At 35.6% G+C, this 26,638-nt stretch overlaps 1 protein-coding gene across 4 annotated transcripts in view; it reads left to right on the forward strand.

The window, feature by feature from the left end:
• PCDH9 (protocadherin 9) overlaps window positions 1-26,638 on the forward strand; it is an 899,097-nt gene that overhangs the window by 394,228 nt on the left and 478,231 nt on the right. The window lies entirely within an intron of this gene.

Here is a 26,638-nt window from a genome sequence, read left to right on the forward strand (position 1 = left end):
CACTTCTATCAACAAGCACAGGGAGCAGAAGGATACTGATGGCCTGAGCTCTAAGCTGTGCTGTGTATGGTTAGTGTAGCACTGATGTTGTCATCCAGTGGCTTAACGACCTTAGGGAAGGCTCTAAGACCAGGGAAACAGTGGGTGATCATGTGACTTGAGCTAATGTCTCTGAACTGATATTAAAAGCAATTTTTAAGACAAAATCATGGGTAAATACATTTTTAATTTTATTTGACTAACTATTTGGGAAAGGCATTATAACCTGAACAGGTTATAACCTAAATAGGATCACCCTCTATATAGAAAAATAGAGATTGAGAAATGGATGACCATTAGTGATATCTATATCTATCTATCTATACACTCATTCATATATGGTACATTCTCAATATATGTAAAATATTTCTATATATTTGATTTTGCATAAATGTCTATGAAACATATTAATAATTATAACTTATCATTAGAGGTAAAACTTGGGGAAAACTACATTATAGTGAGTTACAGTGTTTAAATTTCTGCAAGATGTTTTAAATACGTTATTGAATCTAAGAATATTCTAATTCTGCCTTAATTATTAGTCACCTTGTTAAATAAAGATTTTAATTTATTGATTTGACAGAGAGAGATAGACAGTGAGAGGGAACACAAGCAAAGGGAGCGGGAGAGGGAGAAGCAGGCTCCCCACCAAGCAGGGAGCCCAATGTGGGGCTTGATCCCAGGACCCTGGGATCATGACCTGAGCCAAGGGTAGACACACAACAGACTGAGCCACCCAGGCAGCCCAGTTATTAGTCACCTTTAAGTATGTTAAATTCTATATAAATTTTATATGCTCTAAGTTTGTTTTCTTGAGTATAATCAAACAATACAAATTTTATTTATAATCTTTAAAAAATGATTTGTATCTTGGGTTAGATTGTGTTCTTTTCAGCTAGCTGTGCTCCCATACCCTTTGTGTACTGTTATTATATCAAAAAGATATTTTTTTTTTTTTGAGGTTGTTGACAAGTTACTATTATCCTTTAGCTCTGTGAAAGTTGAGGGGCCTCCTCTGGTTTGGTGTGAGTCCGATAGCATATTTAAGCAACTGTGTGAAGAGAAAACAGATGTGTTTGCAATATTTTCCCATAATTTTATGTCCTATGAAAAGGTAACATACAAGGAATTATACGGCCCTTTTTGAGCTTTTGTTTTTCCACTGAGGTTTTCATTATATTACTCAATTGATAGGCATCTAACTCTATTAACAGTGTTATCCCAGAAGCTGAGAGGCATGTGCATGCCCAGGTAAAATCTATTCTTCAATTTCCCTCACAGATTGTAACCCCAGTATACCAACAGTGATCTACAAACCTGAAGCTGAAAGCTAGACACTCATCATGACAACAATTACTTTGGACACATCTTAATATACAGGCCCATTTCTCAGTCTCAGATTTAATTTGGTGCTTCAGATGAAATCCTATTTGTGAAAATCAAATAGAGGTTAACTGAAGATTAGGCTTTTCTGCTGTTTAAATGTCCTCAGCTTTGATGTGACACTAGTGTGACATCTAGGTTTTATTTCCGTATCCCTATCGGTTCTACCTCTGTGTGTCAGAGATCATTTCCTCCTGCCAGTTAACAAACACAAGTGGCGCACAAGAATTAGTATGCTCGTCACGGCTCCTATCATTTTGGAATTCCCTTGTAACAACTCAGAATATAAAAGGCAAGAAAAACATTGCCTGCTTCGTGCAGCTTAATTTCTAGGAAGACTGGTGTTGGGAAGCCACGCCTCATACTTTATACTGTCAATTTTAAAAAAGACTTCTAGGCTTGAAACAAAAAGAGGTCGAAAGGTTTGTTGTTGTTGTTGTTGTTGTTGTTGTTTTTAAGATTTTATTTATTTATTTGACAGAGAGAGAGATCACATGTAGGCAGAGAGGCAGAGACAGAGAGAGAGAGGAGGAAGCAGGCTCCCCGCTGAGCAGAGAGCCTGATGTGGGGTTCCAACCCAAGACCCTGAGATCCTGGTCTGGGTTAAGCAGAGGCTTTACCCACTGAGCCACCCAGGCACCCCATGAAAGTGTTTTTTAAAAATGTAAAATGCTGCACAGCAGTCAATACAAATAATACTACACATTTTGGGTCAACAACCTTGTACGCACCAAAGATCTGTATGACAGACAAGAGATCCCACTGCTGAGAGAGAACGCCCTTCTCTGTAGTGTGCATCCACCCAGAGAGCCTGACTCCATGGAACTCACGGTCCTCTTCAGGCTCCTAGAGTCCGTTGGTAACAAATCATGGTATAAACTCCTGTCCGTGAACTGACTCACCTGAGAGGCCTTGTTTTTGTAATAGCTGCAGCGGTTCCATCTAATGTGTTTTCTTTTTCTTTTTTTTTTTTTTAAGTTTTTATTTATTTATTGGACAGAGAGAGAGATCACAAGTAGGCAGAGAGGCAGGCAGAGAGAGAGGAAGAAGCAGGCTCTCCGCTGAGCAGAGAGCCCGATGTGGGGCTCGATCCCAGCACAGTAGGATCATGACCTGAGCATGAAGGCAGAGGCTTAACCCATGAGCCACCCAGGTGCCCCCAATGTGTTTTCTATGAGCATTTTTTGCTTAAGTATTTGTGTCCCAGGCACAAAGTTTGTGAAATGTACAATTTGAAAAGCTGAAATTTAATAAAAAATATTATCTAGCTCTAATGTATGTATGTATTAATCATCTTGATTTCATTCTCTTCTTCCTAGAAAAAAAGTATTTAAAAGCTGTTTATGCAGTTGTGAAAACTACTCAACTCTGTATTTAAGATACTTTGGGTTGGTTTACACATTTATTGGCCAGGGATAAATTTAAGTATTGAAAATGTATACATTTTGAATTTCATAGAAGTGATCTAATAATTTTACTGTAGGTATTGACACCTACCACTAGGGTATAGGACCTTAATTAAATATCAATGTCTCATAACTCAGTACTTAATCTCTTGGGATTTTTTCGTAATATAATTGTAAATAATACCTTTGATTATATATTATATGTATTTATGGATGTACATATATTAATATTTTGTCTTTGGTTCATATTATTTTTAATTAGAATGTATTTATGACCTAATTTTAAGAACCTGGAGTTGTTCATTTGTGGATATATATTTAATATAACCTGCTCTTTTTTAGAAAAGTTGATAATAAGAGGGGGTTAATGACTGCTGGCAAACCAACCAAATTGTCTCAGACAAGGTAGCCGTTAGCCTTTTAAAGAATAAGCTGAAATTTGAGCAGTCATAAAATCACTTGTTGAACCTGAAGTCTTTAGTTTCCTTCCTATCTGTAGTCCTATCTCCATTTAAAAAATCATATCCTAATGTACACTGCTAGTCATTGAGAAGCAAAGTACGTGTTATCTATTTTGTCTGTAGTTCCAAGGACTTGCTCTGGCTTTATTCTCATTAAGGTTTCAAAGATGTTTTTGTAATATTTATAACTCAGCTTGGCCAATTTGTTGCTGTTTTGTTTTTCTCTCAACAAACTCAAGACCAAAGTAATAAAAAGTTGAAACAGTTTCTCTTTCTTTTATATAATTTTTATATGTTTTAGCCTTAGGGTCATATGTAGATGAGTTATGTTTTTAATATAAACTTCAGATTTTTTAATAAAGATGTGATAAGTTAAAAATGTGGAGTGTGGGGCTAGTTTGGAGCTTGATCTCGGGATCCTGAGATCATGACCTGAACCAAAATCAAGAGTCAGATGTTCAACTGGCTGAGCCATCTAGGTGCCCCCCAAATCTGTAGTTTTTTAAACAATTTCAAAGGGGTATCTTTCTATTTCACTTTTTAAAGTAAGGTTAACTGAGGAATAGTTTCACACAGTAAAACTTCTTTCAATATACAGTTGCTGCGTGTTTGACAAATGGACACAGTTCTATAACTACCAACACAGTCAAGATACGGAGCATTCTGTCATCCCCAGTATTCCCCCTGCCCCTTATGATAGACCCCTCCCCCAAACCCAGCTTTTGATAACCTCTCCTCTGTTTTCTGTTCCCAGATTTTTGCCTTTTCCAGAATGTCACATAAATAGAATCTTCCATTGTGTAACCTTTGAGTTTGGTTTTTTACTTGTCTTTCATTTTAATAATGCCATTATTAATTCCCTTTTATGCCTGCTTATAACATTTAATAGAGACAAACATCCTTATCAAATGTGGGTTTGGTAGGAGGTATAATTTTTAACTCAACCTATGTAAGTGATAAACATGTTTATTCTCCTTAAATTATTATCATAATTTTGACAAATGGCTTACCATAACATTTAAAGAGCAATTACTGTGGATCTCCAGGAGACATTTAAGTTACTCAAATTTCTTTAAAAAATTCTTTCTTTATTCTATACCTTCTCCCTCCTGCTCATTGTCACTTTTTCTTTTCTTTTTTCAGATTGTATTTTTTTTAAATTTTTTATTTTTTATAAACATATATTTTTATCCCCAGGGGTACAGGTCTGTGAATCACCAGGTTTACACCCTTCACAGCACTCACGAAAGCACATACCCTCCCCAATGTCCATAATCCCACCCCCTTCTCCCAAACCTCCTCCCCCCAGCAACCCTCAGTTTGTTTTGTGAGATTAAGAGTCACTTATGGTTTGTCTCCCTCCCAATCCCATCTTGTTTCATTTATTCTTCTCCTACCCACTTAAGCCCCCATGTTGCATCACCACTTCCTCATATCAGGGAGATCATATGATACTCAATGTGCGAAAGGAATCCATCAAAATCCTTGAGGAGAACACAGGCAGCAACCTCTTCGACCTCAGCCGCAGCAACATCTTCCTAGGAACAACGCCAAAGGCAAGGGAAGCAAGGGCAAAAATGAACTATTGGGATTTCATCAAGATCAAAAGCTTTTGCACAGCAAAGGAAATAGTTAACAAAATCAAAATACAACTGACAGAATGGGAGAAGATATTTGCAAACGACATATCAGATTGTATTTCTTTATTTGAGAGAGAGAGAGAGCGCACACATGTGTGAGAGAGAGCAGTTAGCAGGAGTTTGGGGTAGAGAGAGAGGGAGAAGCAGACTCTCCAGTAAGCAGGGAGACAGATGCAGGGCTCAGTCCCAGAACCCATGACCTGAGCCAAAGGCAGACACTTAAGTAACTGAGTTACTCAAGTGCCTGTCACATTTTATTAATATACTGTATTAGTATTTACTAAAGCAAGTGAGTGATTAAAGGACATTTAAATTATTTTAGTTTTTTCCTACTACTCTAAAATATTGTATACTATCTGATAGACTTTTTAAAAATAATGATTTTCTTAGATAATTATTGATATGCAGCACTATTTATAGGTGTCCCTGGTTTTACTTCAAACAAGCCAATCAAATAACATAATTAAAAGAGATATACATGTTGGAGGAAAAGTATGCACTATTAACAATGGGGACAAGCTTAGTATTTTGTTCTGTTTTCAGTATTGTTGTCATTAATATTTTTAAAAATTTAATTTTGGCGTTCTGTATTTATATTTCTTTTCCAAAATGGTTATGTTAGAGGAATTTAGGAATTATTTTGTATTTAGGATAAAACTATCACATAAGGCTTTGAAGTCCCAAACTGTGCCTTGATTTACTTCTAGATACTATAAGGTTACTGATTTTCATTTATGTTTTCATTTATCTTTCCATCAGTCCTATAAATAAGTTATAGTACTTTCATGTTTTAAACTTAGTATTCTATGTTTTTTCTTTTATTCTGTCTGCCAGTATTTTCCTCAGACATTGTTCTATACTGGCTTGAATTTAACTAGTAAGTGGGTATGTTTGCAATTTTACCTGTAAGAAAGTGGATAGAGAGAAGAGACGAGATCTATATTTACATTCAGTAATAAAATTTTTAAAATGGTTGGTTTTATTGTTTAATTACTACTTATTGATAACATATGTGATCCCTGGGGAAGTCTTGTGTGTGTGTGTGTGTGTGTGTGTGTGTGGTTGGAGATGAGAGCGTAGGGGCGACTATCATCCTCATTGTCCCTGGTCACTCTTTTTAGCTGAATCTCTTTGTTACCCATTAGTTAAAATTTAAAACAACTCCACTGCTTCAACTAGAATGTGAATAACATATGAACTCTCATTTCCTTTTCTGCTATTTCCTAGCATCGATGTGCAGGCTTAACGGTCTCTTATAAATGGTGTAACAATCAGCCAGTTGTTCCAGGGTTTGGGATGACCTCAGTCCACTTACTCTAACCATTGGCAAGTACCGTCAATACCACCTTCAAAATACAGCCCGTACTTGAGCCTTTTCTCTGTCTCAAGCACCACCACGACCCAGGTCCAATTTACCATCATCTGATGCTTAACATGTCCTTTTCTATTACTGTTATACAAATGACCACAAGCTTAGTAGCTTAAAGCTACACAACGCTGCCTACAGAAATTCTGCATCAGTTTCACTGGCCTACAACCAAAATGTCAGCGGACTTGTTCCTTTCCGAAACTCTATAGAGAAGAATCTGTTTGCTTGGCTTTTCTTGCTTCCTGCTTCCTGACCTGTTCTTTCCCTCACTGCAGCCTCTTGGGTCACGTCTCCTACCACTCCTCTATAGTCCGTTCTCCTTTTGCCTCCATTTTATAAAAACACATGTAATTAGTGGTAATCTAGGATAATCGCCCCATTTCAAGTATCTTCATCACATCTTCAAAGTCCCATTCGTCATATAAGGCAGCATTTACAGTTTGAGGATTTGCATATCTTTGGGAGTCATTACTCAATTTACCACCCTTAAATTGCTTTGCTGAAAACAAAGCTGCTTTCTTAAGTCAACTTTTTATAGCTGAGCTTTTTTGCTTCCTGTTCTTTCTGTTGAGAATATGGCCTCTTTTGATTATTTAGGTCCCTGCTCCAAAGCCGTTTCTTCAAAGAGATCTTCCCATTCACTCTTTGGTTCTGCATTATTCTCTTCACAGCCCTTATAAACCTGCTATCATTTTATTTGTTTGCCATCTAATTGACTCTATCACCATAAGTCAGGGTTTTTGTCTTGTTCACTGATGCATTCCCTGGATTAACCATATTGGTAAGACTGTAGTAATCTCTTAAATACATATTGAGTAAACATTGTATTATTATTCCAGTTATAAACAGGAGCAAAAGCTGAGACTCACAGGTGTTAATTGTTTAAGATCACAGATCTAGTAGTAGCAGAACTGAAATTTCATCTCAGATTTGTCTAACTTCAAAATCCACATTCTTTATATTACCTCTTTCTCTTTAATGGAATTTAATAATGATGACCTTTATTAATATGCATCTACATTAGCCACAACAAGAAGAACCAAACCCAGAACAGACATCATTTGCATTTTTTCAGGGAATCCTGGAGAGTAATATGCTAATAAGTGCTATTGTCAGTGCTTTCCTGACATTGTGCCATTTTGGAATCCATTCCGTGACCATGTGGTGAATTCAAGCTCAGGGAATGATTTATGTAAGTCCTTGAATATGTTATACAATATGGTCTTTAACATGCAAGTTATCTTTCTATCATCTAAAAATGGTTCTGGAATGTTAAATGCACTTACTCTTTGGGTAGTTTTACTGAAACCCTTGAGGAGTCTCTAGGTTTTAATTCAATATTAGAAATTCAGTTTTATGTATGTAATGCTTTTTTTACTTACTATTTCTTTAAAGATAAATATTAATGCCTTACCAAATCAATGATTGTACTCAATATGCAAAAACTTACTATATTATTTTTTTAAAAATGAGAATAGTTTCCTTCTACAGTGCCACGGAGTTTTGTGATTTCTTTTGGCACCATTTATTTTATCAGGCTGGTTGTCTATCAGCCAGATTCTTGAATCATGGCATTCCTGTGGAGTAGTTGCTTGGGTGTGTGAGAAAACAGGAATTTCATCCTGTTGATTTTGTTTTGAAACCCGTCAATTTTTATCACTACTTTGGCAATTTTGATTTAGCTAAACAGATAATCTAACAAACTTGCATTAAGCTTTTTTAAAGCTTTTGAAGCACTCTGCTTAATGTTACTTAGAGATAATACAATAAAGTTTTGTACCATTCCTAAATGCTCCTCAAATATGGTATAAAAAAATAAATAATGTGCCCAAAAGAAGGAAGTACATTTACACTCATTCCTGTGTCATTTTGTGACAGGTCAAATGAAACGAAAACATTCTAGAACCACCTTTCTCTTTCAGGTGATTAGAAAATGCTAGTAAATTAAAATTAAAGAATGCCATGTTGTTGATTTAAACAGCATAAATATGAATATCTTAAATGTATAGAACTGTTTTATTCCTGAGGAGTTTAGCTTCTCCTCTTAATTCATTGATTATGCTGATAATAGAAGCATCCTAACAGCTTGAGATATTAAAGCAATGGGACATAAAAACATCTACAAAACCCATCCTTTTATGTGGGTTGTAATCTTTTGAGCAGATTTTAAACTTTCACTTAATCATTTTTTAATTGGAAAATCAAATATAATAATCCTATATCCAATTGGACTTAACATTTTTTGAACATTTAGCTGTTACATACTATTTGAAGCAAAGGAAGGTAGAATTAAAAATTTAGCCCAAACTACCTTTGGCAAGTCAAAGAATAAATTTTGTTGAAAATATCTTAATTTTTTTTTTTAAAGATTTTATTTATTTATTTGACAGAGAGAGATCACAGTAGGAGAGAGGAAGGGAAGAGATCACAGAGAGAGAGGAAGGGAAGCAGGCCCCCTGCTGAGCAGACAGCCCGATGTGGGACTCTATCCCAGGACCCTGAGATCATGACCCGAGCCGAAGGCAGCGGCTTAACCCACTGAGCCAAGTTCTTGTTTGTTTGTTTATTTGTTTTAAAGATTTTAAAGATTTTATTTATTTATTTGACTGACAGAGATCACAAGTAGGCAAAGGCAGGCAGAGAGAGAGAGAGGAGAAAGCAGGCTCCCCAGTGAGCAGAGAGCCCGATGTGGGGCTTGATTCCAAGACCCTGAGATCATGACCTGAGCCGAAGGCAGAGGCTTTAACCCACTGAGCCACCCAGGTGCCCCAAGACAAGCTTTTAAAAAATACATTTAAAATAGTTAAATAGGTTTAATGGATTCCACTTTTGTATTAATAAGTAAAACATCTCTGGGGTGCCTGGGTGGCTCAGTCAGTTAAGCGTCTGGCTTATGTCATGATCCCAGGGTCCTGGAATGAAACCGTGTCTTGCTCCCAGCTCTATGGGGGGTTGTTTCTCCCTCTTCCTCTGCTGCCCACCCCACAGCTTGTGCTCTCTCTGACAAATAAATAAATGAAATCTTAAAAAAAAAAAAAAAAAAAGTAAAACATTTTTAATGACCTAAATTGAACAAATTAATTTTGACTACTTTATAAATAATGAAAGAAATTGTTGGATACAAAAACAACTAGCACTCTGTAGAAAAAAAGTTGCTCAGGTATCCTGTATCTTTGGAGTCCACAGAGAGCCCTCTTAGGAAGATGCCTTATAAATGTTACATGTTTTGTAAGTTTAGGTTGACTGGGTGAACACATTAGATGAGATAGATACTACATAGAAAAAGGAATCAGAAAACTTGACTTTTTTTTTTTTAAAGATTTATTTTTTTATTTGACAGAGAGATCACAAGTAGGCAGAACAGCAGGCAGAGAGGGGAGGAAGTGGGCTTCCCACCGAGCAGAGAGCCTGATGTGGGGCTTGATCCCAGGACCCCAAGATCATGACCTGAGCCAAAGGCAGAATCTTAACCCACTGAGCCGCCCAGGTGCCCCAAACCTGACTCTTTTGAGAACTGATATAATATAGTGTCAGAGAATCAGTATTGTTCACTAAAACAACTTTTTTGTGGTCTGAGTCTAAAAATACCACAAATATCTTAGACCATCTTATGAGTTTTGTCTAAAATTACTTAGAATATTTAATATTTAATATTAGGGCACAGTTGCTGAGATGAACCAAAATGTACTTTTAGAATAGGGTGAGATTTTAAACATACCTCAATAACTAGTCCGAGTTCCTGAAAGATCAGTAGTTTATCACTTGCAATTAAAATTATATTCAGATGTCTTATGAAAATTCATTATTAAGGAAGTCTTTGACTAACTCATTGATATAAAGAAGCAACTTGCAAAATTATACTTTCATTCTATACTATAAAATCTATAGATTTATGGCTTATTTATTAAAGTCTGACTCTACCTGATGAAAATTTTTTTTAAGACATTTATTTATGTGAGAGAGAAAGAGAACATTGGGAAGAGGGGCAGAGGGGGAGAGAAACTCAAGCAGACACCATGCTGAGCACCGAGCCCTGAACAGGGCTCTATCTCACAACCCTGAGATCATGACCTATACTGAAACCAGGAGTCAGAAGCTTAACTGACTGGACCACCCAGGTGCACCCCCCCACGAAATATTTTGAAGTGATTATCTTTATAAATTATTTTTTATAGTTTTTGCATAAAGTTGGGCATTGTGTATTTAATTTTCCTTTTTTTAAATGGAATGTGACTCAATATGCTGCCTTTATTAGATACATTGTGTGAAAATACTGTGAAATAAAAATGACTTAATTTTTAAATTTTAATATTTATGGAAAACTAAAAACCTATAAACATGTATTGAAAGTAGAGCCACTTTTTCTGTTTGGCATGTAAAAATAATTAAAATTCTTTGATATACATAATTTTAATATTGTTAAATTTATAATCTAATGGAGAATATGAGATAGAATGGATTTCTATTTCTCAATAATTTTACATTTTTTAATGTTTTATAATACCTTGTGAAACATATAGGTAATTATGTATTACAGTCTCTAAAAACCCCTTAACTGTTTAAAATACATGTTAAAATTTCACAGTACAGCTCTCTATATAAATATATTAATAATACCTATATGGTGCTTAGATACTAGCTTATATCCATCCAGAATCTAGGGAAATAATTTATTTAATACATAACTTTTTAAAGTAATAGTGAAAACTAATAATGGGTTTAAAAAATCTAAAGTATCACGAACAGAGACTAATATAGCTATTGTATAATATAGCTCTAGCACTACATAATAAAAACTTCTACTCATAATAATGTTTCATAAAAAATATCAAGAATTGAAAGTAAGATATTCTTGATATGATGCAGGTTCTAAATCTTTGAATACTGGTCATCCATTAACCATATACATTTTAACTTTCAACTAACTTAATCAGAGATGTCCATTCCTTAGCAGTTATGGATAAATTTGAAATTACTGAGCACACTAAAGCTCAAGATCTGCATGCCAAGACAGTACATGAAGTAAGTACACAAAGTAAATAAGCCATACATATGTTTATGGGTGTAAATTAAAAAAAATTATAATACTTATGTATACAGTATAGGTGTATATTTATGTGTTAAATGAAACTCATTACAATTGACTTGAACAACATGGGTTTGAACTGAGTGGGTCCACTTTCACATGGATTTTTTTTTTTTTTAGTAAATACAGTACAATCCTGTGAATATATTTTCTCTCCCTCATAATTTTCATATTTAAATTTTTTCTAGTTTACATTTTTATAAGAATACAGTATATAATACCTAAAACATACAAAATACATGTTAAATTAGCTGTTTATGTCATCAGTAAGGATTCCAGTCAATAATAGACTATTAGTAGTTAAGTTTTTGGAGAGTCAAAAGTTATACACAGATTTTCCACTGCATAGAAAGTGGTTAGTGTCCCTCCTCCTCACCCATGTTGTTGAGGGTCAACTGTATGTAGTTAGTGTCTGGAGGGCATTATGCCAAGTGAAATAAAAAAGAAAGAAAGATAAATACTGTATGGTATCACTTACATGTGGAATAATAATTTAAAAAAAGGCAACTTCACATAAACAGAGAACAGAATGGTGCTTACTAGGGACTGAGAAGGGAAACAGTTATGTAGATCAAAGGGTGCACACTTTAAGTTACAAGAAGTGTCAAGTTCTAAGGAGTTAATGAAAAGCGTGGACTATAGTTAGTAATATGGTATTGAATATTGAATAGTTAGTAATATGGTCCTTGAAAGTTGCTGAGATTGGATCTTAAGCATTCTCACCAGAAACACACACACAAGTTACTTATGCTAACTATGGGAAGTGATAAACGTATTCATTATCTTGATCTTGGTAATCATTCAACAATATATATGTATATCAAATTATCACATTGTACACTTTAAATATACACAATTATATTTGTCAATTATTCCTCAACAAAGTTAGGGAAAAAAAAGATTGAAAAGCCAAGGGAGTAATGATCTGATTCATGCTGCTTTGTACTGACATATTCAAAATATAGATATAGGTTGAGGCATAAAATTCAATAATAAAGAAAAACTCTCGACATTTTCTGAAAGCCGTGTTCATATAGTCTGTGATTTTATGAGTAGTCAGTTGACATAAAATAATATAGACAAACTCAGTAAGAAATCTGTGAAAATAAATGTGCAGGATAAAAGAACTATCTCCAGGCCAAATTAACATGTTTCTTAGCTAAATCTTCTAGACATGTTGCTAATTATTTCCAGTTATGATATTAAGGCACATTGGGAATTGAATGCACCACAAAAATCGTCACATAAGGATAACAATTTCATACAGGAACAATTAACAGATGTTTTTATTTTTAAGTTGGGGATTCTGGTCACAGAGTTTGTACAACTGCTATGAAATTAGGATGACTTAATAAAAAAAGTTCCTGCATCATTTACCACTCCAAATTTATTTCCTCCGGAAAATAAATGGTCTGGCTTACTCTCTTAAGGATGCCATTTAAAATACTGCCTTTTTCTATGAAAACTGACTAAGTACTTGGTAGAAGATATGTTGTGCCATTGCTAGTGAAGTATGACTCTTATGAGTTTGGCTTCCAGAAAGTCTCAGAGGGATATAAAATGGTCCGTTTAGCTTATGTTTATATAAACCCTATTACTCTGTAAGGTTCAAAAAGGAATAGCTACTATATTTCTGTGATTCAATTTTCCTCTTGTTGCCTATTTCTTTTTGATCCTCTGAAGTATCTTCATTTTTTCCTAATCCAGAGGTCTAAGAGAGATCTGAGTAGGAAAACATGATTGTACTTATTTATCTAGTGTAAAATACTGCTTTCAGCTGAACATAAAAATGGAGACAAACATTTCCCCCTTTAACTTACAATTGTACAACAAAGAATTCAAGGTCACTAGGGATATAAAAGGTTTAGAAATATAAATAACTAAAGACATAGAGTTCAATTTGAATTTATATTATGATCAGAACCAGGTAACCATAGTTTATGATAGAGTACTTTTATTAGAGAAGGAATCCTTTTAATACTTAATGAGTTGAACAGATTCTAGGAAGTTAGCAATATTGACAGAAGAATACAAACCTACCAGAAATAGAACAGGTAAGAAATTAAATATGTTAAAAATGGTTAAAACAAATTAGGTGATATAAAATGAACTTAATTTAACATCTAATGGAATGAACAGTCTTATTTTGGAGAATTGCAAAATGGTCCAGAAGGCAGAAAGCTTTAATAGGATAGAGAATAAAGAACAACAAAGAGGAAAATAGAAAAATCTCATTGCTGGGGCCACATAGTCCACTTTGTTTGGGGTGAGAAGGAATAAGAAAATGAATAGAAAGCCCATTTGCTTAGTATTTGGGGATTGGCTGCCTGGATGTATTCTGTTCTGGCCAAGCATGGCGTTTATGGGAGCTTATCTAAGTTTTAGTTTTTTGACATGTTACCCCTGGCAGAAGTGGCTTCATTGTGGGTCTAGAAACTTATTTCAGCAGTTCCCCCTTTTGGTTATCCTCTTGATCAGTTAAGAGGTTTGATTGGAAGTATCAATCTTGGGGAGCCTGGGTGGCTCAGTTGATTAAGTGTCTGCCTTTGGCTCAGGTCATGATCTCGGGGTCCCACACTGGGCTCCCTGCTCATTAGGGAGTCAGCTTCTCCCTTTCCTTCTGCTCCTCCTCCACCCCAGAACGTGTGTTCTCTCTCTCTCCTCTCAAATAAATAAATAAAATCTTTAAAAAAATATATCCATCATGGTGTGATTCTTAGTTACCACCATCTCTTCAGGTGTCAGTGTAGCATATACAAGAGACCATGTCAAGAGTGTATTCTTACCCATGGTTACATTCTTTTGTTCTTCTGACATGGCCTATTAGAGAGACAATAATAATTATTAGCAACAAAACAATGTCTGTGGTTTGGAGAATGCTCCTGAGCCAGGGTCCCCATGGCCCAAACCAACTAGAATCAAGTAAGTCAAGAAATGGTCCCAAAGAGGGGGATACTTCTATAAGCCGGTTGGTCTCCTTATGCATTTCTTTTTTTTTTTTTTTTTAAAGATTTTATTTATTTTGACAGAAATCACAGGGAGGCAGAGAGGCAGAGAGAGAGGAAAGGAAGCAGGCTCCCCGCTGAGCAGAGAGCCCGACGCGGGGCTCGATCCCCGGACCCCGGGATCATGACCTGAGCCGAAGGCAGAGGCTCTAACCCACTGAGCCACCCAGGCGCCCCTCCTTATGCATTTCTTATAGCTGTGTCTCTTACTTCCCCAGAAGTGTCTACTCAGCAAGGCTCTCTGAGAGAAACTGAGACATTGGAAAACAGAGTCCATGTTTTGGTTATGGGCCCCTGGAAAGGGTGCATGGGGGAGGCCCAGGTGTTTTAGGTCTCTGGTCTTGGAGCTATTGTAATTGTAAACGCACTAACTTGGTGGCCTTTGTTTGTAGACTTGTGGTCACTTCAGAGTAGAAAGGTGATTTGGATAGAGGATAAGTAGACCGTGAGTACTCAGATAAAGGAGATTAGAGGAGAGTAGTAGAAATCATGTCAGTCTTACAGCTTTTTGTTTAAAGTATGTCTTTAATTTTTCACTAGCCTTTGCAATGAATAATCCAGTGAAGCTACTTTGGAATTTTGAAGCCTTTTGAAGGTTTCTGCATGCCAGTTGAAATAGGTATTTCATTCTGTTTGATTTGGGGACTCTTTCTTTCAAGCACTCCTGTGAATGTAAATGATCTTATATAATAGGAACATTCCTCGTAATGGTCATTGTAATTTTGCCATTTTTGTTGGTATCTACAGTTTCCAAGACCATAGTTCCTAGATGGAAAACAAGCAGGCATGTGGAAAGGTGGCATGCTCAATTCTTTGAAACGTGAGGATCCCCTTTCTTTAGCTAAGCTCTGGGTCTCTCAGAACCACTTTAATATGCTTCTGGGTTGGGGATTTTGTGGTATTTTACACTGTACCTCCCTGCACAGAAATTTTCTTGAGGTTGGCGGGATGATTTAGTGTCAATCTAACCCATTCCATGATGTATTTATCCTAACACAGGAGTCTTAGAGTCGGATGGTGAACTCTCTAACAGCTTTAGAACACTCTACCCCATGTCCACCAGTTTTGTAGCTTTGGCTTCTGAGATTGCCATTAGGAACTCATCTATTTACTCCTTTCAAGAGAAGATTTCTTTACAGTGCTGGACACCCTAATCTCTTTCAATAGTGGCATTTGTGCCTCCTTAGATTTTGATTTTGATTAATTTCTTGTCTTCATTTATATTCCCATGTCCCCTATTGGTTTATACTGTGGATTTACCTTGAGGCTTTGTGAATTCCTAAGAGCTATCACCCATTGTGGACCTGCAGGTAGCTCTCCTGGAACCTTTCCAGAGACCCAGAACCTCTCCAGAGGTTTTAATAAATCCAAGAATCTTTTCAGGAGCTCAGAACCTTTCTGAGATCAATTGCTTGGTAGATTGACTGACCTATCTATCCATCTATTTACCTACCTACCTACCTATTTATAAAGGCTGCACCCACAGGAGCACAGTTCAATTTCAAGAGTGACATACTCACAGCCCTTGTTCACTATGACAGAAACCTTGAACTCAAAGCGTTCAGGGGACATGTGAATCTCATTCTCCCACAGGTTTTTAGTAGTAAGCTTCCGATCTCATTCCTCATCACCAAAAAAATTTTAAAAATCATATGAAAGATAAACAATTTAGGTGATGCAAACATGTATTTAACACTATATGAAGCGGACAGCCTCCTTTTAGAGAACTGCAAAATGGGTCGGAAGACGGAAAACCTTTAAAGGATAAAGAATAGAGAACAAGGAAGAGAAAAATAGAAAAACATCTGATTGACTGGGGCCACATAGTCCTTCTTGTTTGGGGTGAGAAGGCTGAGAGTTGGATTGACATTTGGGGATCAGCTGCCTGGAAATACTGCTGTTACTGTTCAAGTGGAGAATTTACAGGGACACAAACGTTGTTCAAGGGTTGGTTCGCTGATGTGGTACTTGGGTAGGAATGACTCCATTTTGAGCCTAGAAATTTATTTCACCAAACATAAATCATCTTTTTATCTTACAGTAGTATCTATTACTGTGAATAGCACATAAGGTAGATAATATTTTCAGTTTGTATTTGAAAGACTAAATTTATTGTCACTGAAAAACAGATAAGCATTTTCATCTAAATGTTTACAAAATACCTTATTGGCACTAAATAAATATTAAAATTTGCTCATTATAGGGGCACCTGGGTGGCTCATTGGGTTAAGCTTCTGCCTTCAGCTCAGGTCAAGATGTCAGGGTCCTGGAATTGAGCCCCACATTGGCTCTCTGCTCAGCAGGAAGCCTGCTTCCCCCTCTCTCCCTGCCTCTCTGCCTACTTGTCAAATAAATAAATAAAATCTTTAAAAAAAAATGTGCTCATTGTAATATACTACCTCCTCTAAAAATTACTTACTTGGAATTACTGTAAATAAAGAGTAACAGGTAAGTTTATTTTTATTTTAAAATAGCTATAATTCTCTTTTCTGGTGAAACTTATATTTGTCCTTTAGAATTAATAAGAATGAAGAGAATATTTTTAAAAATACAACAGTTATTCTCTAAAACATACTCATATTTTAGGGATTCTATGAAAGCCTAACCAGAGGTATTGACTTTCAATCAAGTAGGTTCCAAAAAAAGGAGTCTACATATTTCTTGAACCAATGTGGACTACACAATGGGTAAATAACAGAATGTAGGTCTTTCTCTACTTTCCTTTCAAAATTTACAGAATTCTGTAGAATTTACAGAATTTACAGAATCTCAGAATTACAGAATTTCAGAATCTATAATCCTTTCAGAATTGTTCATTTTATTTTATTTTATTGAAGATTTTATTTATTTATTTGACAGAGAGAGAGAGAGAGATCACAAGTAGGCAGGGGTCGGGGGAAAGCAGGCTCCCTGCTGAGCAGACAGCCCGATTCAGGGCTCTATCCCAGGACCATGAGATCATGACCTGAGCCAAAGGCAGAGGCTTAACCCACTGAGCTGCCCAAGTGCCCCCCAAATTTTTCGTTTAATTTTTTAAAAAGATTTTATTTATTTATTTTCCAGAGAGGGAGAGATTACAAGTAGACAGAGAGGCAGACAGAGAGAGGGGGAGGGGGAAAGCAGGCTTCCCACTGAGCAGAGAGCCCACTGCAGGCCTTGATCCCAGGACCCTGCGATCATGACCTGAGCAGAAGGCAGTGGCTTAACCCACTGAACCACCCACTGAGCTACCAGTGTCTTCCAAATTCTTTATTTTAATAAAGAATGAAGCAAAACTACTTTTTCAAAGTTTTTTGTTTTGTTTTGTTTTTTTCTTCTTATCAACTACTTTGGGAGAAAGAAAATGTAAAGTTTTATGATGGAAAAAAATAAATATATAAATCAATGCTTGAGTAAGCAGCTCTGTTAAGATTTGAAAATCCAAATTTGGCAAACTAGTGGTTCAGGTAGCTTTCTCTTTTTTTTGTTTAAAATATGGACTGCACAGCCAAGCACTTTATCTTTCTTATGCTCAATTGAAGGGAGTGATGAGCTGGAACGCATCTGTTGGTTTTGGCTGCCCTGACAAACCCCTTCTTTGTAGCTTTCTTTGCTGTAGTCATGCATATTGACACCCATTTTAAGCTTTACTTGAAACCCTGTGGCTTTTCATTTGAAATAAATTATCACACCTTTCGACAGAGAACATGGATTCTTTTCCCCACAGCTTGTTTCTGGCCTTGTCAGCATTTGTAACATGGAAGGGGAGAGTACTATGAGTTATTAATTAGTCTATTGATTTGATAGAGTCTCAGCGTAGGTTTTTGTTTTGTTTTTTTTTTTTTTCATTTTTGTTTCTGCTGCTACTGTGCTACCGCATAAGAGTTTAGACATAGGCATTTTCTGTGCTTTTCAGGATAAATGAATTTATTTAAAAGTTAGATACTGATTGAAATTCAAGTTGAGGTACATCCTCCTCTCCTGAGAAACACTATCAAATATTTTTTTTAAAAACTTATAACAGTAAACAGCAACAGAACTTAAACACCAATTAAGGGTAGCAATAGAACTATAAAAGATAATTTAAGACTTGCTTTTTTGGTACACATTTTAATCAAAATGTATGTTTTGTCATTTGCTCAACAAGTGAATCTGCTCATGGCTAGGAGGAAAGGGCAATATCATATACCTGAATTTATGAAGACTGCTCCTTACCACAGCAATATTCTGAAACCAGTCAAGATTTCAAATCTTGATAATAGATACATATTCTCAAAATGCTATCAAAGAAAAAAAAAAACACTAGATGAGACTCTGTTCTTTAATCAGGACAGGACTGTATATTTTATATTCAGTAGCAGTGATTTATTTGGATGTATTTATTTTGGTTCCTAGTAAAATAGTTCCCTGGAGTGTTAAAAAAAAAATTATTGGGATCAATTATTTATCTCTGTAAAATGGCAAATCTAAATGCATAATTTCATTCGCATGAAATTTCTTAAGTGATTTTACTCAAACATATCAATAGTAATAGAATATTATAATGACATTCTACTAAAATGAGAACTAAACTAAAAATGCTAAGATGTTTAATGTACTCATTTAGCTTCTATCCATTAGGTAGTTTTTAAAAACACAATGTGGATTTTTGCAAATGGTTCAGTAATTGTTTCAGTGTAGTCAACAATAGGTACCAATCACATAGATGTGAAAGAGATATATAGGTATGTGTGTGAGAGAGAAACACATTTTATAAAAATTAAAATTCCTAAACAAAGTGGTATCCTATATGGTATTAGTCTTCTGCAGACTCCCTTTCCCAGCCCAAATTTAGGAAGAGGGAGCAGGTATATACAACATTCATCATTAAAAGAATCAATAAGCCTGTACAACTTTGTGATCCCAAAATGTTAGTAATGCAAATAGTTATTAATATCCAGTCAGTTGAGTTCATATTCTAACAATATGATATCACCAGCACACCAAGATTCACAAAAATATGGTTTGTTTCACAAAAAAAGGTTATGTTTCTCTAATAACCCACTGATATTGAAAATACTTATGAAAGTACACCTAACTTTTTGGAATTCCTACAGAGAAGATTCTCCTCCTATTCTGTCCAGGCTGTCCACAAACCTGAAAAGGAACATTAATGCTAAGTTAGGTAAGGTCAAAGAAACTCAGTTTAAAGGTATTGTGATTTTGAGTGTGTGTGTGTGTGTGTGTGTGTGTGTGTGTGCTGGGGAGATTGATTGTGCACCAGCACCCTACACTTGGGTTTTAACTCTGGCTGTATTGGCACTTGATCCACAATTCTACTGATCTAGAACTGGTTTAGTTTTAGTTTATTGGTTTCTTAGACACCTTTACCATCTTATCTAGGTCCAGACCAAGGTGTTCTAGAAAGAGTGTGCAGTTGGTCCTCCAGTGTACATGCTGCATTCTGGACACCTAAACATTATGGAAAATTTGAAGTAGTTTTTGAGAATTTGAGGTAATTTCTTCACATCTTAGTTTTCCAATTTGTGAGAAGGAATTATAATCTCCAACTTTTATTTATTTATTTATTTTTAAAATATTTTATTTATTTACTTGACAGACAGAGATCACAAGCAGGCAGAGAGGCAGGCAGAGAGAGAGGAGGAAGCAGGCTCCCCACTGAGCAAAGAGCCCGATGCAGGGCTCCATCCCAAGACCCTGAGATCATGACCTGAACTGAAGGCAGAGGCTTAACCCAGTGAGCCACCCAGGCGCCCCTAATCTCCAACTTTTAAATTTGTTCCAGGAAGCATATAACATACTTGTAAAGCACCTGCCATAATAAATATCAGTACTAAATAAACTTTTCCCTAAACTTTGAAATATCATGGAAAATAATTGCATTTCTATTAGAATCATGTTATGTAATGAGGAAGACCAGTCCAGTATAATATTTGCTTTTAATGTAAAAATTCAGTTAATAGAACTTGTGCATTTGAAGCTGATTATTTTATTGGGAGCCCAATAATGGATGTTTGGATATTTGTAACCAGACAGTTAAATGTATTTTTTTTTTTCTGTGCATCGAACCAGTCTTGCTCCAAGCATTGTTACTAACAGACATGCATTATTACCTAATCTGATAAGTATTTATTTCTATGTAAATGTAACACTTTAATAACGTAAACATTCAATAAATTGCATTTATACGAATAAGCAGACTTTGGATTAGTTAGAAATTGTACATCTTGTCTTATAACGATCATTATTAATAACAGTTTACTAAATTTATTCTAGGGAAAATTGTAAGGAAAAAAGAAGAAATGGTTAAGCTTCAAAGAAGTTAGACTAGTTAAGTCTTAAATTTCCATGATGATTATTTACAATTAGTCTGTGATATTATTGAATACATTCTGAACAAGCCTATTTAGTTGGAGGACACTTTCTTAATTTTTTTAAAAGATTTATTTATTTATTTGAGGGGACAGGCGGGAAGGGACAGAGAGGGAGGGAGAGAGGGTAAAACCAGGCTCCATCTCACAACCCTGACATCTCCACCTGAGGCAAAACCAAGAGTCTGTTGCTCAAAGGACTCCGCCACCCAGGCGTCCCTACTTTCTTAAAGTTACAACATCTTTTATCTTGTAACTAAAAGAAATCTTAAATTCTTCCATTAAATGCTAAATTTTTTTAAAGATTCTATGTATTTATTTGACGGAGAGAGCATAAGCATGGGGAGCAGCAGACAGAGAGAGAGGGAGAAGCAGGCTCTAGGTTGATTTTTTTTTTTTAAAGGTGATAGGCCTGTTGTCCGTTTTTCCCTGTCACCACTGGGTAAAGTAAGCATTTGTGGCATTTGCCTGTTTTATTTCAGTAGTAAATTTACACATTAATGCGATTCTGTTTTACTAATGAGTCCTAAACTGCTGGTAACTTGTTTGTAAATGGCTCCAGTCCTTCCTGCTAGTATTTAAAAAAGCCTGGGTTTTGGTAGTAACATTCACTGTTTTTCAATTTTGACTTTTTTTTGGTTTTGTTTTTTAAAGAACATTTCTTTAAAGAGGCTAGATTACTTTTGAACCTGAATTCACTATATGGTATATAATAAAACCCTTGTCCTTGTTCTCTTCTTAAAGAACGATTGAAGGTTAACCTGTCAGGTGAGCTGGCAGGGTTAACAACACAAAAATCTGCTATACTTAATAAAGAACAGAATAATGGGCAAATTATTCTCAGTACTATCTGAAAAACCACTATGAAATCAATACAATTTCCAAAGATATTTTTGCTTTTGTCTTTAAGGTTTTTATTTATAAATGTTCGGTAAATAATGCTCACCTTTATTTTGATGTTTCTTCCTTTCTTTCCATATTTCCTTCCATCCTTCCTCCTTCTGTCCTTCCTTTTCCATGCATTTATACATTTCAGCAAATATTTATTGAGTATCAACTATGTACGAGGAGTTATTTGGCAATAATCTTTGTAATTTTTTAATGTAGTCCGCGTAAAGAATAGAATGAATCTACTTTAATGCATGCCTTCTTTGCTAATGATCCAATTGGATACTGTTTTTATTGCTTTAGGAATTGCTTTAGGAATTCTGAGCGTCAGAATGCCTCGAGGCAGTCATCTCTCTTCTATTAATTCCACATGCATCAGCCCATGGTAGCGATCTTCTCATTTTTTGACAAGTGAAAAGAGTTGGTGCTTATGAAAAATCAATTTCCACAACCAGCACTGACTCCATTCATCATTCTCCTGCCAGAAAAGGGGAAAGTGAACAGTTCCATGTGAACAATTTGCATTTGCGCGTGTGAGGAATTACACTGATTGTCTATTGATTGCTTATCCTCATTTAGGATGACTAGCAAACATGAGCACATATAACCACAGGACTGGGATAATATTAGGACAAACTGGGGTCTATAATGGTTGCCATTGGATCTATAAAGGGTAGTGAGTTGTGTTACCACTTGACCTTTATAGAAAGCAATGTTTAAACCAAAGAAAGATAACAGAGCTGATACATCTGTTCTTAATAATTTCCTCAAATATTATTTTTAATCCTGTAACAACTAAACTGTGGTCACCTAGTCATAAGACTAATGCTTTTTTTTATGTGTTACTGCTTATGGAAATAACATTCCACAGTTAGATGTCATGCTCTGCACTATTCTATTTTATGCCACTTAGATGCTCTTTTTCTTCCACATACTACTTTAAATCCCCCCAGGCTCCATCAGTGCCTTGGGCTGTGAAATCGGAATAGAAAATGAGTTGCTCCTAGATAAATCAGTTACATTTTATATGCAAATAATTTCCTCCTCAGTATCATCAGAGTACAATAATTTGGTGTTTGACATAGTGATTTTTCAGTGTCTATCTAATATGTCTTTTAAATATTAGAGTTCTCCTGACCCAACAGAATTTGATAGGAATGATAACTAAACTTTCTAAGTTTTTCTTTTCCTCTGTTCCACTTTTCCTTAGATATCTAGTTTAGAATTACCTGATTCTTAAAAGATTTCTTATATAATGATATGAGGGATTTTATATTTCATCAGCTTATATATTTTATACCTCCACCTTCCAAACGTTTTTTTTTTTTTTTAATTCTTATAGGTATTACTGAGTATCCTGGAACTCTACTCATAAGACAATATCGAAAGATGAGGCTCAATCCAGAAGCTATTTTATGAAAACTTTGTTTCATGATTTTCTACATACAACCTTGTGAGGATATTTTGGGCTGCAAACTTTGTAACCAAGTAAAAGAAAGAATGAGAGAGAAAAAAAGAGAGAGGGAGGGAGGGATGAGTCTAAAGAATATTGGAATTGACTGCCAGGGAGCAAAAGTATTTCAAATATGAGCTATTAATTTGATGAATTATTTTAAGCATAGGAAAAATAGCATTAATATGGAAGCTGAGTGAGAGCATTCCTTAAAATATCTTTATCAGTTATTCCCCTCATGTTTACAAAATCTTTGACAATCACGCACCTGGTATAGTGCAAGATGCTTAATACAGGACCATAGGGGCCTCATTAGCAGATTCTTTAATTCAACTGTTTTGCCCCCTTTGTCAATTAAAATTTCTTTGTAAAATAGCAAGAATATCTCTCTCCACTTGTTTTCCCCTGGTGGACAAAAGACCCATGAGGCTATAAACTAATAATTGAAATCACCGTTTATAGTATCTAGATAGTCACTGTTTTAATATGAAATAAAAATTTATGAAAGCTCTGATCATATTGTCTTTGTTGAATATATTTTCAGTGGTATTTTCAGTAGTATTCTCAAATAGTCATTGTGTCTTTTTTCTTTTTTTGTTAAGGACTAGTATAGATAATTAGAGTTATAAAAGCTAATCAAACATGATCTCTACTTTCATGAATCCATAAATACTGCAAGATATAAGTATAAACAAAGAAATACATTGAAATTAGAAGGCAGTGAATTGGAAGTATATACAGATTGGTGCTAAATTGTTGTAATCATGAACATTTGCAGGAAACATACAAAAAAGTGTCATTTCAATAATGATACTGACCCTTAGGAACAGAGAGACTTGTTACCATATTTAGTGCTTTTGTAGAATTTACTGATTTTTTTTTCTACTTTGGCCACACAATTGGTAATAATTTAAACATTCCTGTTTATTGCAGAACAATTACCGGAAAAACTAGATTCCAGAAAGATCTTGTCACCTTTATCATCTTGCCTGTTTTCTGTTATAGTGAAGCTAGACAAAATGTTCTATAAATCTTAAGTTGTATTCAGTATATTATCTACTTAGTACCCAGATTCTAGGTGCTCTCCTTTTTTGTTGTTGTTGTTAAATGATTATTTTAGTTTTTAAATCATAGGGATAACTTTAGTGCAGTTTCTCAAAATGTAATATGCAAACGGTTCCCTTGGAGATCTTGTTAAAATGCAGGTATGCATTCAATAATCCTGGGGTGAGGCCCGAGATTCTGTATTTCTAATAAGCTTTTCGGTTTTGTTGATGCAGCTGGTTTAGGGTCTGTAGTTGAAGAGGAGCCAGAGTAGTCATGACTAATCTGCATTCTGTAAGTCTGATAGCATATTTCACCTCTGTGGTCAATTAGCCTACTAGTGCTTTAAGGGGAAGCAGGAATAGAAATACTCTCAATGAACTTGAATTTAATCAGATTGGATTTGAAAGACCTATGAGGCAAGTATCAGGAATTGGGTCACATTACCTGCTCTTAAGTCTAGGAACACTTAGTTAAATCTTTTTTTTACTTTAGCAGTAAAATAATCTGAGGTTAAATTATTCTATTACTGTATAATTGCTTAAAAGATGCTTTTATAAATATAAAAACCATAGATCACATATTTGCTAAAAGGAGAAAACACCTATTATCTATATTGACTTACATCTGGTCCATGTTGTTCATGGCATATTGATGATAGATCATTGGATGATGGAAACTTGATTAAAATCAAATTTAATCTACCATGTTTTACTTCAATATCAGAGAGAAAGAAATTCACATTTCCAAATACAATCTGAGTCCTTACATTTATCAAGATTTGCTTTCTTCATTAGGATGGACTTGGGGGTTCTGCGTGTTCTACGTATTTTTATTTGATACTACTGTCTAGCTTTTTCCTGCAGTTCTGGCCATTTGCATAACTCCAGCTGCAAATTTGAGAGGAAACTATCCACAATACTCTTAAATAAAGAAAGTTTGTCCTCTGATCTGGTCTTTTATAGCAATGGTTCTGAAATGTTCTTCTGTTCACCCCTACCTACCACACATGCCACTATTCCTCCATATCCAGCCCTCCCAGGATATATCTAGAGAATGGAAACCAACTGGAAGGCTATCCTTCTTCCTCCCTTTATCTTTTTCTTTTTAATATTATTTTATTTTATTTCTTTTCAGTGTTCCAGAATTCTTTATTTATGTACCACACCCAGTGCTCCATGCAATATGTGCCCTCCATAATACCCACCACCAGGCTCACCCAACCTTCCATTCCCCTCCCCTCCAAAGCCCTCAGTTTGTTTCTCAGAGTCCACAGTCTCTCATGGTTTGTCTCCCCCTCCAATTTCCCCCACTCACTTCTCCTTTCCATCTCCCCATGTCCTCTGTGTTATTCCTTGTGTTCCACAAGTAAGTGAAAGCATATGATAATTCTCTCTGCTTGACTTATTGCACTCAGCATAATCTCTTCCAGTCCCGTCCATGTTGATAAAAGAGTTGGGTATTCATCCTTTCTGATGGAGGCATAATACTCCATTGTATATATGGACCATATCTTCTTTATCCATTCATTTGTTGAAGGGCATCTTGGCTTTTTCCACAGTTTGGCAACTGTAGCCATTGCCACTATGAACATTGGGGTACAGATGGCCCTTCTTTTCACTACATCAGTATCTTTGGGGTAAATGCCCAGTAATGCAATTGCAGGGTCATAGGGAAGCTCTGTTTTTAATTTCTTAAAGAATCTCCATGCCGTTCTCCAAAGTGGCTGCACCAACTTGCATTCAAATTGGCAATGAAGAAGTCAAACTCTCTTGACAGATGACATGATACTTTATGTGGAAAACCCAAAAGACTCCACCCCCAAGCTACTAGAACTCATACAGCAATTCAGTAATGTGGCAGGATACAAAATCAATGTACAGAAATCAGTTACTTTCTTATACACGAACAATGAAAATACAGAAAGGGAAATTAGAAAATTTATTCCATTTACCATAGCACCAAGAGCCATACGATATCTGGGAATAAACCTAACCAAAGAGGTAAAGCATCTGTACTCGAGGAACTATAGAACACTTATGAGAGAAACTGGAGAAGACACAAAACGATGGAAGACCATTCTATGCTCATAGATCAGAAGAATAAATATTGTTAAAATGTCTGTACTTCCTAGAGCCATGCATACTTTCAATGCTATCCTGACCAATTTTCCACTGGCATTTTTTCTTTTTTTTTTAATTTTTAATTTTTTTTTTTTAAATTTATTTGACAGAGAGAGAGATCACAAGTAGACAGAGAGGCAGGAAGAGGGAGAGAAGAAAGCAGGCTCCCTGAGCAGAGAGCCTGATATGGGACTTGATCCCAGGACTCTGAGACCATGACCTGAGCTGAGGGCAGAGGCTTAACCCACTGAGCCACCCAGATGCCCCTCCACTAGCATTTTTCAAAGAACTAGAACAACAAATCCTAAAATTTGTATGGAACCAAAAGAGACCCCGAGTTGCTAAGGAAATGTTGAAAAAGAAAAACAAAACTGGGGGCATCATGTTG

Source organism: Mustela putorius, unplaced genomic scaffold, assembly GCF_011764305.1.
Source record: "Mustela putorius furo isolate JIRA1106 unplaced genomic scaffold, ASM1176430v1.1 tig00000031_pilon_pilon_pilon, whole genome shotgun sequence".
Lineage (NCBI taxonomy): Eukaryota > Metazoa > Chordata > Mammalia > Carnivora > Mustelidae > Mustela > Mustela putorius.